Source organism: Triticum aestivum, chromosome 6D, assembly GCF_018294505.1.
Source record: "Triticum aestivum cultivar Chinese Spring chromosome 6D, IWGSC CS RefSeq v2.1, whole genome shotgun sequence".
NCBI classification, from domain to species: domain Eukaryota; kingdom Viridiplantae; phylum Streptophyta; class Magnoliopsida; order Poales; family Poaceae; genus Triticum; species Triticum aestivum.
In genome coordinates, this window is record NC_057811.1 from 116,864,055 (window position 1) to 116,876,146 (window position 12,092).

Sequence of the window (12,092 nt, forward strand, 5' to 3'; positions counted from 1 at the left end):
AACGATATACGCTGCCCCCCTTGAGTTTCTTAACAAAGGCAACATAGAACTACATTAGTGCCCTGTTAAATTTTGGAATTATTCCGGGTTCGTTTGTCGTATTTTATACATTAATTGAGTTTCTGGTCATTTAATGTGCATAAGTCAAATTTGAACTACAAGCACATGCTCTCATGCACCAAAGTTGGTTGAAAAATCACATTTGTGTCCTCGGCTGAATTTCTAGGTCCCATGCAAGAAATGAGAATAAAATTAAAACATCTGGGCATCGTGGCTCGGCCGAGAACATTGAGAAACTTGGTTTTAAAATTCCGGTAAATCCAAAACACGTCTGAAAATCATGAAACTTGGCATGGATGTCATGTCATGGTACTACCATGTTGTGGTAAAAAAATTGGCCGAATAGGAACAAATTTTGGTATAAGCTTCTTGCAAACCGAAGCTTCTCTCAAGAAGGCTCATGGTTCTGAGAGGGAACGTGCCACCTTTGAGTGCGGAACGATATACGTTGTCCCCCTTGAGTTTATTTACAAAGGCAACATAGAACTACATGAGTGCCCTGTTAAATTTTGGAATTATTCCGGCTTCGTTTGGCCTTATTTACACATTAATTGAGTTTTTGGTCATTTAATGTGCATAATACAAATTTGAACTACAAGCACATGCTCCCGTGCACCAAAGTTGGTTGAAAAATCACATTTGTGTCCTCGGGTGAATTTCTACTCCCTCCTTCCATCTATATAGGTCCTAATGCGTTTTTCGAGGCTAACTTTGACCAAACGTTAGAGCAATAATATATGACATGCAACTTACACAAAGCATACCTTCAAATTTGTATGTCAAAGGAGCTTCCATAATATAATTTTCATAGTATACATCTCATGTGCTATTAATCTTGTCAATAGTCAAAGGCTGTCTTGAAAAACACATTAGGCCCTATATAGATGGAAGGAGGGAGTAGGTCCCATGCAAAAAATGAGAATAAAATTCAAACATCTGGGCATCGTGGCTCGGTCGAGAACATTGAGAAACTTGGTTTTAAAATCATGAAACTTGGCATGGTGTCATGTCATGGTAGTACCATGCCGTGGTAAAAAAAATTGGCCGAATAGGAACAAATTTTGGTATAAGCTTCTTGCAAATCAGAGCTTCTCTCAAGAAGGCTCGTGGTTCTGGGAGGGAACGTGTCACCTTTGTGTGCATAATTCAAATTTGAAATACAAGCACATGTTCCAGTGCACCAAAGTTGGTTGAAAAATCACATGTATGTCCTCGGGTAAATTTCTAGGTTCCATGCAAGAAATGGGAATGAAATTCAAAATTCTGGGCGTCGTGACTGGGTTGGAAACATTGAGAAACTTAGTTTTTTAATTCCTGTAAATCCAAAACACGCATGAAAATAATGAAACTTGGCTTGGTGCCATGACATGGCACCAACATGCTGTGGTAAGTTTGCAGTCCGATTTGCGAAGGCGCACACATTAACATCAACAAAGTCATTTGGAACAAGTGCTGTCACGTTACAATCGGAAACACAAGTATTTTGAAACCGTGGGCGTTCTACTTACTAGTACCATTTACGTGCCGCCACGCGTCCCCATTTTTTATTAGCTAGAAGGCGCCGTGCAGGGTAGCTATTTGAGTAAGAGAGGCGTGCGATCAGACCCCTGCGCGTGCTTATCGGGAGGAGAGCCCTTTGACCTCCATCTGCCGTCCACCTCTCTCCCAAGGTCTCCATTAATGGCGCCCGAGCCTCTATTTAATGGCGTGGCTATGTCTCACTCGACTGAGATTTAAGAGAGAAAAAAGAAAATCTGAAAGCACGGATCTTGATGTAAGATCCGACGGACCTATATAGCATCTACCGCGACTTGCATGCATGTGTTGTAATTAATGCATCGGTAAACGCAAATTATTGAAATATATCGAGTGCGGTGCTTTGATGTGTCGCGTCAACTCGTACATCAACGAGAAGTTTGATTATCCTCTCCCTCGCGGACTTAACTGCACCTGCCTTTGGCTATATGACAGGTTGGCCACACACCTGTCGGGCCCACCTGTCATACACGCAAAGGCAGGAGCGTCCCTCCCTCGCCCATGAGCGTGGTGGCTGGCAAGACTAGGAGAAGCTTTCGCTACACGCTCTCCCTCCCGCACACGGTGGACATGCAGCAGTTCAATCGGTGTCAGATGGCCAGAAGCGTACTGTAGTACTCCTCCAGTGCAGTAGTACTCCATCATTGTTCGACTTCCCGAAGAGGCGAAGAGCCAAGCGCAGCCCGGACGCTCGTGTGGCAGTTTCATGTGTAGAGTAGTCTAGGATAGAGTGTACCGTGCCTGTAAGCTTAAAATCGTTGGGGTCGGCTCCATGCTATGTGGCCGTCTCGAAGTTTTTTTAAAAAAATTTAAAATAGTCTTCTGGCCCTACCTGACACCCTGGTGATTGTAGTTTGCACGCTCATCTGGTCAAGACAGGAATATATATTTTAATTTGTTTTTTTCGAAAAGGGGGGACTCCCCGGCCTCTTCATCAGAACGATGCATACGGCCACATATATTTTAATTTGTGGTGGGTAAATGTTAGAGGTTGCAGCAAATATATTGTACACTGCGGGTCTTTCAGCCAAGTTTAGAGGCAAGCATGTGGGGCCAGTGCTATGATGTGTCGCGTCAACTCGTACAACGAGGAGAAGCTTGATTTTACTACACGCCTTCTCCCTCACCCATGCGCGCGGTTGCTCGCAAACGAGGACAGGCTTTTGCTTAGTAGTACTGCTACAACAAGCTATCCGTCCCGCTCGCGGTGGATGGACATGCAACAGTGGATTCGACACTGTAGAAGCAGTAGTAGTAACATCTTTGTTCGTCTTCTCGAAGAGGCGAAGAGCCAAGCGCAAACCGGACATTGCAGTTGCGAACATTGGAGCACGCATATAGCCAGGCTCTTGCATGAGACAAAATTGCTATGTGAGCCCACTATTATTTTCTACTGCTGGTTCACTGGGCTACCGTGGTTCGCACTGCTGGTTCACTGGGCTGCCGTGGTTCGCACTCCTCTGACCTGAGTAGTACTCCCTCCGTTCCTAAATATAAGTCTTCGTAGATATTTCACTGTGGACCACATACGGATGTATATAGATGCATTTTATGTGTAGATTCACTCATTTTTCTCTGTATGTGGTCCATAGTGAAATCTCTCCAAAGACTTATATTTAGGAACGGAGGGAGTAGTATAGTACTAGTATATACCCCATCATTCTTTGCTCCTTCTTACTACTCCGACATGTGTGAGAGCCAGCATCCGGGTCGACGTGTCATGCACCAGATTAGAGCGCGGAACGGAAGGGGAGCATCACCCCGGTCGGAGCGCCAGTAATTCATGACTATAGTGAGTGGTCATATCACAAGTCTTTCCAGCAGTAACGCGCCGTCAAATTGGACAGCCCCACTCACTCACCCTCCTCGCCTCTCTGTCAAACCGCCTACCCGAAAACTGCCGCGCGTACTGCCCAGGAAAAGCCCCGCCCTCAACTTTTAACTACGCGAAAATAGTTCGAGCTTGTTCGTTCTATATAAATACAGTACTTACTGTATGTTTATTCACCCGTGGGGTTGTTCAATGAATGGAGGGGCGAGGAGCACAAGTGAACAATACTGTAGTACTACTAGTAGTAAGTAGGAGTCGTACAGTAGTCACCTTAAATAGAGAGTTTCTTTTCTTTAATGCCACATACACAAATTAAAACGCTTGTTGTGGAGAGAAAAAAGATAATCACTCCACTATATATGGACGCAGGGGCCCGAGCGCTTGCTTTACTAGGGTTGCTCTCTTCATTCTCTCATCCTCTCCAGATATAAACAAGACAGCGGTAGCAACATTTTCTCTCTGCTCACCGCTGGTCACAGATCCGGCCGGATCCCTTTGGCCAGTATGTAGAGGACTAAAAGGTGCATCGTTCACGCGGTCATCGCCACCGAGGGAGGAAACCCACAGCTGCCGGAGGGGCCCGATCCTCTACCCGTGCCGTTCTCTCCGACACAGCGCCGGCTCGGGAGGTCCTCCGACCCTTCTTCCTCCCTGTCGTATTGTCCGCAGATCCGACCTGCCGCCGCCGACATCCCGGCGACCCTCAGGTATAAGTTCTTCGAAAGCGGCCTTGCTCTACTACCCCAGCTCCCCACGTGTTTGCATGTGCATCTTTTTCTACTCCCATCAGCTCTTCCAAAGCCACCTAATTTTTTAGTATTATTAGAGGTAAAGCTACTTCATGCATTCGAATCTAGGGCTTTGTTCAAACAATGAAGAAAGGGGGGAAAGTTGTAGCATGAATCTAGGACTTGATTCAAAGAGGAAATAATATGGTGAAAGTAGTAGAGACCGGATACCCAACCGGTCTCTTGGTTGAAAAGGGAAATAATGGGAAAACGCAGTACAAACTGGATAAGGAACAGATCTATTATTGGTTGAAAAAAGGATAGAAAGTGGCGGCTGGTGGACAAGTCAACAGAGTATGTCCAGGATTAGATTTGCTGCCATCACATAGTAAAAGGTCTCCAGGATTAGATTTGCTGCCCTCACATAGTAAAAGGTCTCAGGGTTAGATTTGCTGCCCTCACATAGTAAAAGGTCTCAGGATTAGATTTGCTGCCCTCACATAGTAAAAGGTCTCCAGGATTAGATTTGCTGCCCTCACATAGTAAAAGGTCTCCAGGATTAGATTTGCTGCCCTCACATAGTACAAGGTCTCCAGGATTAGGTTTGCTGCCCTCACATAGCATGAACAAACTCGGCATCACCACTTTATGCCTCCTTGTAGGTACATTGTGCTGATGTGTCCACTGTCGCATGTCCGTATACCAACCTTTTGCTATTGTTAATGTAAGGGCGCATGTAAAATGAAGCGATCACACTGTTACCTTAGGGACATGTCTAACCAGTGTTATTGTTAATCTAATGCCTCCAGTGATAAGATGCAATTAAACTGTGTTACAAATGGCACTCCTGCTGTTTCCCCAGTATGATAAGTAAGTTGCTCCTTTACGCTGCTGAGTGTCCTGGTGTCCCCATGGTCCCATGCCCTTAAACCAATTCTTTAGCTGCTGTTGATTTACTGTGTCTGGTAAACAAGCAATGCCACCATTAAAGTAATCCCATATTTGAGGAATCTCATTGTTGATCGTAATGCTTCTGGTAACATGAAGCATTGCTGACGTTTTAAAATTTCTACTGTCCTTGCGTGATTGCCATGAACATAATTAAGATGCTTCTTTTAATTTTGTATATGTTTCGTATATTCTTATTGACCAGCAACTGTTTACTTTCTATCTTTTTGTGCAGATAGGGATATCCATTTCACCTTGTTGCTATTGTGACCTTTTGGTGAACTGCACAAAACACTTTTTTGGAATGAGTGTCTTGTGCAGTTCAACTAAAATGTTACATGGGCAACATCTCTCAATTTTGGTGGAACTGCACAAAATGGTGATTGGAGTTTCCAAAATCTCCGTCAAATTCTGTTGGTAATCTCGTGCAACATTTTATTAGCCTTTGCAAGATGAGTCGTAGCTGAATGATGCAATCTTTGCTTCATTTCAGGTGAACTGCAGAAAAAGTGGCATGAATTGAATCATCGAGTGGAGCTGCAGGTTTACTTCCACTAGTGCGAGTATTATAGTAATCATGCTCTTTATTATCTGCGCTGTGCAAACAGGAATACTCAACTACAGATGTTGTGACGGTCAAGAGCATTCGCCAAGTTCTTTGATTGTATGACATGGCTAGCCAAGATGGATCTAATCCCGATATTCACTTTATCAAAAGGCTCTAATGGGTTGGTTCTGAATCTTGCAAGCTGGGAATTAGTGAGATGTGTAGGCATCTTTGTTGTACTTATTATTTGAATCTTATTTGTTCGTTCTGAATCTTGCAAGCTGGGAATCAATGAGATGTGTAGGGATCTTTGTTGTACTTATTATTTGGATCTTATTTGTTGGTTCTGAATCTGCAAGCTGGGAATCAATGAGATGTGTAGGCATCTTTGTTGTACTTATTATTTGGATCTTATTTGTTGGTTTTGAATCTTGCAAGCTGGGAAACACGGCATGATGATGTAGAGGACAACAACCATAACAAACAGTTCAAACTTGGTAGTACTATCTTTGTGAAAGTGCGACAAATGTGCTAATTGTGTGCGTCCTGAGAATAATAATTCTAATTGTTGTGCATGTTGATCCTGTGGCACTGATAGAACGAGCGAATGCATTGCTTGTTTTAAGTATAAATTTCTATTAAAGCTAATTAAATTTAAGTAAAGTGACCACTAACTCCTGTTATTACAGTACCAATACAGACCCGCTCGTGAACCGATGTGTGGCCGAGGGTGCATCTTCTGCCGGGCGTGCAGCGGACGAGGGAGGGGTAGTAACTGTTGTCGCCTATACACACTCAGCTTACTGTTGAATCCAGTTCCCCAAGAGCTGAAAAACGAACTGCTGCCGCCGCCTACACACTCGTTCACTCGAAGAGACTCCAATGGCGATCCGAGGGGTGAGCCTGCTGGATATGGACTTCAGCAAGGAGTTCCCCTTTGAGTTCGCCGTTCAGTCCTATGGCTGCACCAAGTTGAATGTGATGTACACCAACGATACGGACTCAGTGAAGCTCTGCCTCGCCTCAGTCCTATGGCTGCACCAGGTTCTGGAGCATTCGCCCGTTTCATCGGCAGCGCCGACTGCACCTTCGCTACGGTGGAGAGAAGGAAGAACGCGACGATTCGGCCATCTGGTGCAACAAGCTTGTCGACATCCAGAAGCAATACAAGATCATCAGCAACGGGCAGGAGAAGGACTCCGTGGTTGATCTCGCTGAGACCATCATCGACCCCTGATACGCCAACATGAAAGAAGACGACCTGAACACGTGGGAGGTACCTCTGAATCTAGCCTACATAACCTACGCGGCCAAGGACGCATACGCATGCTACGACATGTACAGGAAGATCTTGGACATGAGGGCGTGTCTGCTTCCCGTAACCGACGAGTACACGGACAGCCGCAGCGTCATGATCAAGCGTGCCAGGAAGGTCTAGATGTTGTACTTTATCTGTTTATAAGCACCTTTATCATCTGAGTGTTTCATGCATTAGCGTATGTGTCGTAATTATCAGTTTTGTCCGAAATATTTCTTTTAAGAACCCATTAACCTGATTGCTTTTTTTAGTGGCGATTTGCTTATGTATGTAAACTAGTTCACTTGTCCGTAAAAAAAACTAGTTCACTCGGCTGCCGTGCTTTGAATCTCCTTCCTCCCAACATATTCCCCTCCTCAGGTGGACCCAACAGGTCTCTGAATTTTCTCCCACTTTCTTTTTCGATGTAAACTGAGTTTTCTCCCAGTACTTTCCCCTAGAACCAACTCAACTATCCCACGTCTAGCCTAAAAAATAATAATACCCCACGTACTATTAACTCATCAAATTAAAATGATATTTTATTTCGTAAGTTGAAAGTTCTTACGAAATAATAATAATAATTGTTTATATATAACTTGGCAAGTTAACTCCTAGTGATTGCGTACATAAGCTTGCAAAGATTTTACTGACGTGCAATCATGTGTTTATGTTTTTATAACATTTCTCCGTCTAACCCAACATGATATTTTCACCCAGCCCAGCAAGTCTGCCGATTTCGAGAAAAATGCAAATGGGATTTAAACGGGCTGCATAGATGCTACATCATTGTTTCACCGAGCCCACCAAATGGACTAAAAAAATAAATGGACTGGCTGACATGTGGGCCGGTAGGTCGAAGCCTAAGAAGGCGTTGGATTTACATCCAATGGCCGGCATTCTTCTTCAATCTCTCGTCTTCTTCCCCCAGCGCCGCCGGAACCGCCTGCTCCAGCCTTCGGCATCCAGCGGCGTTGTTTTGCGCTCCTCAGCGAAACGCTACCCCGCCGACAGCCAGGCCATCCCTCCACTCCGCACCTCCTGTTATTCTCTGCCGAGTGTAGGCCCACCCCGCACCCGAACCAGTCAAGTTTCCCACTCCTCTCCGTCCGCGACTCCACTGCCGCGTCTTCCCCATCTCCGGGTCGTTCCAGTCTGGGGCCTCGCCGTCGTCCACCGCCTCGGTGCGCTCGGCGCGGCGTGGTCAACATACGAGAGTCATCGGAAGAGGACTGTACGTGGAGAGCCTAACGGCTCGGACCCACGAGGTCCATGGTCGCACGCAAGGAAAGTTCCTCCTTATTACGCACTGTACGTGCACTGTACGTGGGAAGGGCTTCTGTATTTCGCGAAAAAACGTCCCCCCCACTGACAGGTCAGACCCACCAGCTATATCTTCGCACGCAAGGAAGTGCCTCCTTATGACGCACCAAAAAATGAATACCCCCTGCTAGCTGGGACCCACCATAGTGGGTGGCTGACTTGTGGGCCTACTAAGTTGACGAGGATGGAGGGCTTTGTCAACTTAGTCAATATGAACGATTCTAGCTCCAGTGACCGTACGATGTCCATCCAACGGCCATAGTGCTTCTTCAACCTCTGGTCTTCTTGCTCCAGCCGCCCAAAGCAGCGCCGGTCGTGCCGCGTGCTCCTGCCTCTCGTGGCCGGCTGTGATGCCATGAAGGCCTCACCGCCCCCTACTACTCCCACCGCTGGCCCAGGGTATCCCTCTACTCACCCACACCCCCTGTTATTCTGCGGCGACGGCAGCCTCACGCCGCAGCCGAACCAGTGAACCCTCGTACTCCTCTCCGCGTGGGCATCCATTGCCGCGTCTTCCCCGGCTCCGCGTCGTCCCCTTCCTAGGCCTCGCCGTCGTCCACCGCCTTGGTGCTCTCGGCGCGGCGTGGTCAATGTGGTCAATGACCAACTTCCATCGGAAGAGTACTGTACGTGGAGAGGCTGACAGCTGGGTCCACGGCCACAGCCCAGTTTTTTTGTGATTTGCCAAGTAAGTCGCTTTGTCAGGCGTGTTGGCTGCAAATCTTTCAAGACGAGGAGAGCTTCATTTGGCTGGCCGAGAAAATGGCCTATCAGTAATGAGAAATGGGCTGTACATTTTTAAAACACATCAAACCGGCAATTAGTTTCAAATATCTTTTTTTCATTTCGAGATTTTAAATTACATTAATTTTTATGCGTGGAGAATTTGTTGGATTTTATATTGATATACATTTATTTTTAAAATCAGTTTGAATGTGAGTCGAAATTTCAGGATTAAAAATAGTTCGGACCGCACCGAAATATGCAAAATTTCGTATAATTTTTTAACCGTGGCCACAATATGGGCTGTAATGCTAACAAAAAGAATATGGGCTCCAAAAAAACCTTAAGAATTAGCAAATGGGCTGTAAATTATTAGAAATAATGGCAGATGGGCTGTATGCTGTTTTCCGCAGATTTGAGAATTTCCTAAAAAAAGGTTGACGCACAAGCAGTGACTGTTGGATGTCCATCGAACGGCCATCGTGCTTCTTCAATCTCTGCTCTTCCTGCTCCAGCCGGTCAAACAAGCGCCGGCGGGACTGACTGCTCCCTCCTCCCCGCGGCCGGCTGTGCTACCGCGCAGGCCTCACCGCCCCACCGTACTCCCATCGCTGCCTAGCCATCCCTCTACTCACCCACACCTGCTGTTATTCTCCGGCGACGGCAGACGAACCAGTAAACCCTCGTACAGTCGTACTCCCCTCCGCGTGGGAAACAACTGCCGAGTCTTCCCTGCCTCCGTGTCATTCCCTTCCTAGGCCTCGCCGTCGTCCACCGCCCTGGTGCTCTCGGCGCGGCCTGGTCAACGTGGTCAATGACCGACATGCATCTGAAGTGGACTGTACGTGGAGAGGCCGACAGCTGGGTCCACGGCTGCACGCAAGGAAATGCCTCCTTATTACGCGCAAAATAATGATTCCTCCACCTGACATCAGGGACCCACCGAAAGGGCCTCTGTATTTCGCGAAAAAAACGTTACCGCCGCTGACAGCTCGGACCCACCAGCTATATCTTCGCACGCAAGGAAGTGCCTCCTTATTACGCACAAAAAAATTAATACTCCCCCTGTTAGTTGGGACCCAGTATAGTGGCAGGCTAACTTGTGGGCCTACTAAGTTGACGGGGACGGAGGGCTTTGTCAACTTAGTCAATATGCACGATCTAGCTCCAGTGACCGTACGATGTCCATCCAACGGCTGTAGTGCTTCTTCAACCTCTGGTCTTCTTGCTCCAGCCGCCCAAACCAGCGCCAGTCGTGCCTCGTGCTCCTGCCTCCCGTGGCCGGCTGCGATGCGGCGGAGGCCTCACCGCCCCCTACTACTCCCACCGCTGGCCAGGCCATCCCTCTACTCACCCACACCCCCTGTTATTCTGCGGCCACGGTAGCCTCACACCGCAGCGAACCAGTGAACCCTCGTACTCCTCTACGTGTGGGCATCCACTGCCGCGTCTTCCCCGGCTCCACGTCGTCCCCTTCCTAGGCCTCGCCGTCGTCCACACCCTGGTGCTCTCGGCACGGCGTGGTCAACGTGGTCAAGGAACGGCTTCCATCGGACGTGGACTGTACGTGGAGAGGCTGACAGCTGGGTCCACGGCCGCAGCAACGAAGTGCCTCCTTATTACGTGCAAAATAATTATTCCTCCACCTAACAGCGGGGACCCACCGGACGGGCCACCGTATTTCGTGAAAAAAAGTTTGCCCCTGACTGCTGGGACCCACCAGCTACATCTTCACACGCAAGGAAGTGCGTGCGGACAAAAAAAACGATTCACCCCCTGACTGCTGGGACCCACCAGCTACATCTTCACAGGCAAGGAAGTGCCTGACAGTCGGGACCCACCTGGTCGAAGCGTACATAGCGTTGTCATTCTGGTCGCGAACGTGTACGTACATATATACTGGTGGATGTAGAGGCGCGCACATGTCATAGTAGAGGCGCGTACGTGTCGTAGTAGAGGCGCGCACGTAGCATGTACACGTACATACAACAGCCAGGGTGCAAGAAAGAAAATACGGCCACGTATGTGTACATACGGGCGGGGTCTCGAACGCCTACTCACGCATACGTACGGTCATGGCTCGCGTACATGGATGGGTCGGAACGGAGAAACAACGTCGTCGTCGTGTTCATGGGGAGGCAACGGAATGCGTCGTGTTCATGGGGAGGCAACAGAATGCGTCGTGTTCATCGGGAGGCAACGGAACGCGTGGGAGCCAACCGGCTGGGTCGGAACGGAATGCGTGGTCGTGTTCATCGGGAGGGCTTGGACGGAACAGGCGATGGAAACGAGGCCTGGCGTACCGCACAACGGAGGAAACGAACCTCCTACGTTCGGAACGGGGTCCTGTTGATCGAGAGGGGTCCGGCGTACCGCAAAACGGAGGAAATAGACCTCCTACGGTCGAAACGGGGGTCCTGTTGATCGGGAGGGGTGTGGCGTACCGCAAAACGGACGAAACGGACCTCCTACGGTCGAAACGGGGGTCCTGTTCATCGGGAAGGGTGTGGCGTACCGCAAAACGGGACTCCGTGGGATACTGTTCATCTCCACCATCGACCTCCTCCAGCCTCCACGGGCTACCGTCGACCTCCTCCAGCCTCCATGGGCTCCTGTTCATCCAGCCTCCACCGCGCGCTACTCCACCGGCTACTGTTCAACCACCCCTCCACGGGCACCCCTCCACCGTCTACTGTTCAACCAGCCCTCCACACCACGGGGTCCTGTTAAACCACCCCTCCACGGGCACCCCTCCACCGTCTACTGTTCATCCAGCCCTCCACCACACCACGGGGTCCTGTTCATCTAGAGGCAACGCCACCGCTCACTGTTCATCCTAGAGGCAGCATCGATCGGCTTCAGTTAGCAGCAGTAGCGAAGGAATCGCTCGATCGGGTTCAGTTAACAGCCATCGATCGATCGCTCGGGTTCAGTAACGCATAGCCTGCAGTGCAATCGCTCGGGTTCAGTTAGAGCCCAACGCCTCGCTCGGGTTCAGTTAGAGCCAACGCCTCGCACACACGCGCGTACGTGTACGAGAGAAATGCGCATCGCTCGGCCCCGACCTCCCACCGTAACCGGGAACTCCCCGAAATTTTC